Below are 8,849 nucleotides of genomic sequence, written 5' to 3' on the forward strand. Positions count from 1 at the left end.
CAGGTTATAGATTCATCCCAACATATGGCACGAATCAGACATGGTGAGTGGTGTTATTGATCACATGCAAGGGAATTCCGCAACATGCATGTCATTGTGCACATGCATGCAATCTAACCTATTTGGCACACCTACTAAGGCAAAGACAACAAGAAAGTTCAACTGGAGCTGACCATGTAGTTGATGGTTGATGCACATGACCACCAATGTTGATCTGGAATGAGGGTTTGATAACTTTCTATGCTTACAAGAACCTCCCACTCAGTCAAACAAATAAATGATCTAGCTTATATATGACATTTGCGGAATTAAATACTTGAAACATCTGTATGACTTTTGATTTTTAAACCGTTTAAGTGCTTTAAATTCATTTGTTTATGTTGATATTAAACAAATATAACAACCATACAATGTAGCAAATAAACATGTACGAATAACAACAAATTTAATCTAGGAGTTCACTCGAATATCATGGGCTATGTCTCCTTGAGCTTTTGTCATCTTGACTTGGCTCTTTGGGATTATGAAAATATTTCTTTTACAAGTTCCACACTTAACTCCAAAGGTTACTGAACTGAACCAATGGGCTTAAATTATTACCATCTATATTCCTGTCATGGCTATCATCACTCTACAAACATATCTAAGCTCCTTTAGACTTGATTCCTTGAATCATTGCTTTGAGCTACCCTAAGCTTCTTGATGGCACTAAATCCTTCAGAATTCTTAAACTGTCAATGAACCCTCATCTACTGTCTCTAGCACATATCAGACATTGAAAATAGACTGATCATTTGCTCAAAATGATCACTATATCCCCAAACTAGGCCTTCCTCCATGGTTGGCACTGGGCTGCCTTAAAATTCCTTGTAGCATCTCAGCCTTTAGAAGTCTTCAAATTATTCTCCAAATCCCTGAAATGAATTTAGAATGGTCATTACAGTTAGGAATGACTATTGGTTCACTGAGAATGAGTACTGGTAGCTCCTACAATTGCCTCCAATTCCTGGTGGCCCTGAGCTCCAAAATATCCTTGGATGAAAATCTCTATGAAGATGACTTCTTTCGCTTCTCTGGATTGTTCCATTGGCTTTAGAAGGCTCCAATTAGCCTATCTAGCTTCTTGTTTCACTCCCTTTGGTCGAAAATTTATCCTGGAGTGCATTTAGTCAATGTCCCCTAGGGATACTCCACCAAATTTGGTGAATTGCACTTAACTCCAGTTAAATATAGAATTTTTTCCTTTTTAGCCACTTTGTCAAACTAAACATCAGAGGTAGCCATTACCGTAACTGTTAGGTGTGCATATGAGGGGTATAGCCCCAACGGTTAGGGATAATGCCACGTAGATGTGGCGGTCAGGTTAACACGCAATTGTGTGGGAAGGCACTGTAATTGGCGGTTAGGTCACATTGGGATTTCATGTGAATGGTTTTATGGGGACCATTGGTAGGTAAGGCTGTTGGTAGTCCTAACCCCCAATCATATGCAACACAACCATCATATGTTAAGAAACAACATTAGGTGGAGTTGGTAGAGCGCTATGCTCTCTTGCCAGAGGTCATGGGTTTGATTCCGCCGGACCTATACAAAATTTTACATAACCATTCTAGGGCCACACGGCAACCTCCGAGCTTGCCACGTGTCAGTACCTGATTTTCCCCCAAAAGGGAATATTCCTTGGAATATACTTTTTTAAAATATTTCCAAAAACCAAATTAATCTTGGTCAAATGTCCATAAATTGCAGTTTACTGGACTTTTCAAATTGTAATAACTCCTTCATATGGTATTGGTTTTTAGAACCATTCGTGGCCCTGAAATCAGGAAGACGAGATCTATTCGGTCACTTAGGTTTGACACTCTTTTGAACACTTTGAAATTCGAGCTATCACTTAAGTCATTGATCAATATTTGATCACTCCTCCCCATTAGAAATCTTTTGGACCCGAAAAGATTGATATACCGATCTGTACAGTAGATGAGAGTACATGACCCTCTTCTTTTCAGCCCGCATATACTTGCCTTGCATGGCTAGTGCCTTTGGAGAAAAACTCGAAGGTAGTCGATACTTCCCTTCCTAGATGCGCTTTTCCTCCTGTTAAGAATTGTCTTCCTTGAAATCATTCATAATTTCTATTGAGAAGTTTATAGAACGTAGCTGAACATCGCTTCCTTGATCATCGACCCAAGGTGGCTCAAACAAATGTGAGATTACATCATAAATTTATGCATACTTAACTGAAATTTTCATATGTGCCAATGAAAGTATGTTTTACTGTGTCAAGAAGTATGTTTTACTGTGTCAAGAAGTCAAACCACTTCTTACCAAACCACTTGTATGGCGACTTTTGCTGCTGAAAATATTCTTCTGACATCTTTATAAAAACAACATAATTCAAGAAACAACTTAATGACATAAATTCACATCATGTGAATCATCGTTATGTCTCTTACATCTTGGTGTACAAATGTTCGAATAAATCACAAGCTGACAAAAACATAGCTTTTTCAAACAACTGACTCTCCAAGTCAAGCATGTACAAAAAGAACTTGATGATTCTTTTTCAAAGTAGAAATAATTCCACCTCTTGTGAAACACTTCATCATTATTCCCCTTTTTCAATCTTGTAGACAAAATCAACTTTTCAAAGTCGATATGATATTTCATGCATGTTTAAACAAAGCAATCGACCATTAAGTCAATTACACATACATCTTCAAATACAATGAAATCTGCAACATTCCTTTGCTCATACATGTAGAAATTTTGAATAATATGACACATATTCACAGAGATTATCCTGATTATACACTTATAAGCGGAACATGCATAATACATAACCTCCTCTACGTCGATCATCAATTTACATAAGCAGAAACATTCACAGGCGTACATAGAAGCATCAATCACACATATCAACACAGTATTTTCCTGGGGAAAGCATCTCGCTAAAAACCCCAACTATCTGTATATTATAGTGATTGAATCATGTAACAATACATAGTACAATACTCCTCACAAGTACTCAATACTATCTCCACATGCTACACACAGTACAACTCAGATCTGATCTCCAAATCTCCCCCGCTGCTTGCCTGCCTCCACTGCTCAATACCTGCTCAAGAATGAATGAGAATGGTTTACCAAAATCATATTTAACCTCCAAAGAATCACTCAAACTGGGAAAGACGTGAGCAGAGGCTATAATACTTGGTATTGGCCAATTCATTCGCATACTCAATCCCTTTGATTGTGCAAATCCTCATGCACAACTATAGTCACAACTGATAGCAATCTGATCCTCTAACACTTGTCCCTGTTGAACTGAACATGCACTGACATGCAACTTAGTTAACTGATGTATTATATAGTTTCATTATGAGTTAATAATTAGTTTAACAACTCATCATTAGTCTATCTGCAGTTAGACTAATTACAACTAGTTTAACTAAGTCAAACTGAACACAACTCCATCAACTCCACAATCAGCTCCACCAAACTCAACTGATTGAGTTCTAACTGAAGTCATGCATGCAACAACTCAACTGACCCACCAAGAAAGCATAATTCCTTCTGACAGCTGCCTGTGCCACATCTGTAGCTCAAATTGAAGTGATCCAAGAGAATAAGATCAAGTTTATAGTCCATATATTATTATGAGACAATAATATTTGACTTTTCTATTTTTGACAGCCAGTCTAAAAATAGACTTTGATCACTCTTGCTGTGATCACTCCTGTTGTGGTCACTCCTACTGTGATCATCCCTGTTGTGGTCACTCCTGCTGTGATCATCCCTACTGGGATCCAAAATAGAACTTGCACCATAATTTGCCTGCGGACCCACTTAGTGAAGGCGACTCCTTTCCACTAAGCTCCATCATCTTGTTGCATTCTCAACAACCATTCCTTGTTGCACGCTTTTCAAAACTCCCTCTCAAAAAGAAAGGCTTCCTCTCAAACCCAATCCTATAACTCTGGAATGTTCTCCATGCAACACATCTGGTTGGTCCACTTGCTCTGTCATCAAAGTCTCTGACTGCTATTGCCTTTGTCGACTGAAGACTCTACATCTCTGTGCTCTTTAGTATCTGACTGCTCTAGCCTCTGTCACCTTGATATCTGACTGCATCCGTGCTGCTGCTGGTTCTATCTCCCAGCATTGCATCCGCACTGCACCTCCCAACTGACCTCCCTGTTGGGCTAGAAACACCCTCTGATGCTGAAGCTCTACCTACTGCTGACAAGTGCTCCCTCTCTGACATTTTCACTACTACAACATCTCCATGAATCTTGCACCATTGCACACCTCTCTGTGCCACCTAGCAATGTGAAAAACACTTGTGCCTCTCGCATTGCTGCAGCCTGCTAGCTATGCGCTGTCCTGGGATTCCCTGCACTGTCGCTCTCTTTGCCGCTCCATCCGCATCTGTCTCTACCCAATTAGTCAGTTCCTGCTACTACATATTGGGGATCCCGTAGCAAGGTCTCATCCAAGAGGTTGGGTACCTCAAGGATCCTACCCCTCCTCCTTGGGACAATCAACCCACATCACCCCACCTCCTACCTGGAGGTATGGCTGCATGCGATCCCTCAGCCCACCTGGCTCGAAGTTTCCCCCTACTGGAGGTCTCTGGATGAGTAGATGTCTCTACTCGATCTCCTCTCAGCTTCCCCTGTTGTGGCTCCTCCACAACCTCCTGAAGCTGCTGCACCAATCGTGGCTCCTCCATAATCATCTAAGACTTCTTCTGGCTCTGCATGTTGAGCGGTAATATACGTTCCCTCTCAACCACCAATTCTCCATCAGTTGCCTCGGTGCTCAAGGCTTTGCATGCATCTTGAACCTCAAGAGCATATAGGTTCTTGACCCGTGAACCAATCTGCTTCACCTGTCTAGTGATGACGTGTCAAAGGAAAACCTTTCCCTTACTAAAGACTACATCATAGCCTCTGTCTTCCAGCATCGCGATTGACACCAAGTTTCTCTTCAGTCCTGGTACATACTTGACATCAGTCAAGGCAAGGCGAGCTCCATGCTCCCTCTGAAAAATAATCGTGCCTACACCTGAGACACTATACTTCTCATCATTACCCATCCCTATGAGTATCTCGAGATCTTTCTCCTCCAAAGTACTGAACAAACTTTTGTCACCAATCATGTGGAAAGAAGATCCACTGTCAAGAAACCAACCACTTCCCACCATGGATGAAACCATGCATGCGAAGGGTGTGAAGTCCAACTCAAACTGTGAAGCAAGTGAGGCTGCCTCACCTTCAGATCCTTCCCCATATCCCTTCTTGGACTTCTTCTTTGGGAAATTAGTAGCATAATGACCCAACTCATGACAACGAAAGCATCTCACCTTCGCCTTGTCAACCTTCTTCCCATCATTGGAAGAACTGGATTCGGAAAGAGAAACCTTCCCCTTCCCCTTCTTCACCTTACTTGCTAAGGCACAGTTCTCCTCATCATGCCTAGATGAAGAACTATCTCTGGTGCTGCGTCTGATCTCCTCCTACATCAAATCCAACCATAGTCATTCCCAATTTGGTAGTTTCTCCCTTCCATTCACTGAGTCCTGGTAGCTATGCCAACTCTTACGAAGGTCAAGGAGTGCTAGACTCACCATATCCTCATCCGACAGTCACCCCCACACTTCCCAGCTCATCCAGGCATTGGGTGAACTTCGTGAGATACCTGGGCATACTGTTACCATTCTCACACTGAATGTTTCTGAGTTTATCTCTTGCTTTGGAATAAACGAATTCCACCAGCTCAAAACTCAACCACTTCGGATCTAGAATTCGTGAGAACAAAGTATTTCTTGTATAGAGATCGACTGTATGGGCATTCACCGGATATCTCACCTTCCAAAAGAAGGATGAATCCAGAGGCTACCTGGCCCGATTACAGACTCTTCCTGAAGAAATAAAATGTAAACACTTTCTGAATAATAGATCCGATGATCAATCCTCGCTTGACATCCTGTAAAAATTTCTTCTACAAATCAAGCAGCTCTGATACCATGTAGAAATTTTGAATAATATGACACATATTCAAAAAGATTATCCTGATTATACACTTATAAGCAGAACATGCATAATACATAACCTCCTCTACGTTGATCATCAATTTACAGAAGCAGGAACATTCACAGGCGTACATAGAAGCATCAATCACACATATCAACACAATATTTTCCCGGGGAAAGCATCTCGCTAAAAACCCCAACTATCTGTATATTATAGTGATTGAATCATGTAACAATACATAGTACAATACTCTTCACAAGTACTTAGTACTATCTCCACATGCTACACACAATACAGCTCAGATCTGATCTCCAAATCTCCCCCGCTGCTTGCCTGCCTCCACTGCTCAATACCTGATCAAGAATGAATGAGAATGGTTTACCAAACTCGTATTTAACCTCCAAAGAATCACTCACACTGGGAAATACGTGAGCAGAGGCTATAATACTTGGTATTGGCCAATTCATTGGCATACTCAATCCCTTTGCATGTGCAAATCCTCATGCACAACTATAGTCACAACTGATAGCAATCTGATCCTCTAACACCTGTCCCTGTTGAATTGAACATGCACTGACATGCAACTAAGTTAACTGATGTATTCTATAGTTGCATTATGAGTTAATAATTAGTTTAACAACCCATCATTAGTCTATCTGCAGTTAGACTAATTACAACTAGTTTAACTAAGTCAAACTGAACACAACTCCATCAACTCCACAATCAACTCCACCAAACTCAACTGATTGAGTTCTAACTAAAGTCATGCATGCAACAACTCAACTGACCCACTAAGAAAGCATACTTCCTTCTGACAGCTGCATGTGCCACATCTGTAGCTCAAATTGAAGTGCTCCAAGAGAATAAGATCAAGTTTATAGTCCAAATATTATTATGAGACAATAATATTTGACTTTTCTATTTTTGATAGCCAGTCTAAAAATAGACTTTGATCACTCCTCCTGTGATCACTCCTGCTGTGATCACTCCTGCTGTGGTCACTCCTACTGTGATCATCCCTATTGTGGTCACTCCTACTGTGATCATCCCTGCTGGGATCCAAAATAGAACTTGCGCCATAATTTGCCTGCGGGCCCACTTAGTGAAGGCGACTCCTTTCCACTAAGCTCCATCATCTTGTTGCATTCTCAACAAGAATTTCTTGTTGCACACTTTTCAACAATACATACCATTCTCATGCATGTAATCCATTCTTCAACTTGCTGTCAAGCACAATCATAAGTATAAGATCCTCAATCATATGTAAATGTACTTACAAAGCTAAAATGAACATAATTTTATTGCAATAAGGTGAGTCTCATACTCAACTTTTTCATTCACCTTTTTGGTAAAACCCTGCAACTTGCATTCCATTGGCAAAGAAATGTATCAAATCAAAAGACATGCAACTTTAATTGGATAAGAACTCTAACCATTTATTACCAATCCACATCAAAGGCACTTCCTTTAACTACACCTCAACATCAACATGTGAATCATCCTGAAACACATCAATTATGGAAACTTCCTTTCCATTCTTGCAATTTTCTTTTTCCACCTTCTTCGAATTTCGTGGAACATTTTTGGATCAAAATCCAACTCTTTTCAGCAATATTTCCTTGCTTATGGAAATAATTGCAACACATGTTCACCCTCTTTACATCATAATTTTCCTTGTCCAATGGACCTTTGGATTCTTGCCTCTTCTTCTTCAAAAGTTTCCTGTATGTGGCCATTTTCTTCCAACATCTAGAAACACTATGGTTAACCAAACCATAAAAGGAACATGCAATTTTTTTTCCAATGCTTATGTGGAAATTTACCATTCTTAAAATACTCAAAAGAAATGTGATTGAAATTAGATTTATACCTTTCTCTTTCCCTTTGTTGCCTTCATGAGAAGGTAAATTGAATGAATAAGTGGCTCCCTTCAGAATATCTTCAATGATTTTAGAGCTTTCGCAATTCCCTTGTTCAAGTGCATGCTTATGCACACCTTCTTCTTGAAACGTATGTTTCAAACAATTGCATTCCCCATAAATATAATATTTACAAAATTGAGGTAGAGAACATAAAATGAAACTCCTTCTAGGAACCGTTTCAATTGCCTTCATGGCTGCTTTGGAACTTTCTCCACAATATTTTTCATATCCAAGACCCAAATACTTAGGCCTTTCCTCAACCATTATTGGCTCAACAATGCCTTGTGCATGTTTGCACAATCCTTTTCCTTCATAGCCCATTTTTGGCATCAACTTGGACCCTATACCTCTTGTATGTTTTTCGAAAGAACCAACATAAACATTCTTAGAGGAAATTGAAGACAAGCTAGGATTGTTTACCTCTTCTTCAAACTGATGCTTGACTAAGGCTTCTTTGACAATAAGGAGCTGTGTATCCAACTCGTGCATCCTTTCTAGGTCCATATTTTCAATATGAAGTTAGCTCTCCATTTCCTGCAACTTGTCAAAAAGAAACTGCTTCTCTTCCTTCATGGAATTCAACTGCTCTCGAAGTTTGGTGCTCTTCCTTTCATCTTCATACATTTGTTTCACCATATCCATCATGATGAACAAGTCACACTTGATGTCTTCATCAAAGAATATTGTGAAGGAGGAGGATTTTGAAAACTCACTTGTAGAAGTTGTCATTATAAAAATGAACAAAAGAACTTCAACAAAATTCAGAAAGCTTTCAGAATCTATTGACAAAACTTCTGAACTAAATGATTGTATAGTTGAACATGCAAATAAACCCTCTTGTGCTTCAAGGGTTTTCTTGAGGTCCTTTGTGTAAGGAGAATGCATTCAG

Source organism: Pinus tabuliformis, chromosome 8, assembly GCF_031772625.1.
Source record: "Pinus tabuliformis cultivar Carrire ecotype Pingquan chromosome 8, CPIR1, whole genome shotgun sequence".
NCBI classification, from domain to species: domain Eukaryota; kingdom Viridiplantae; phylum Streptophyta; class Pinopsida; order Pinales; family Pinaceae; genus Pinus; species Pinus tabuliformis.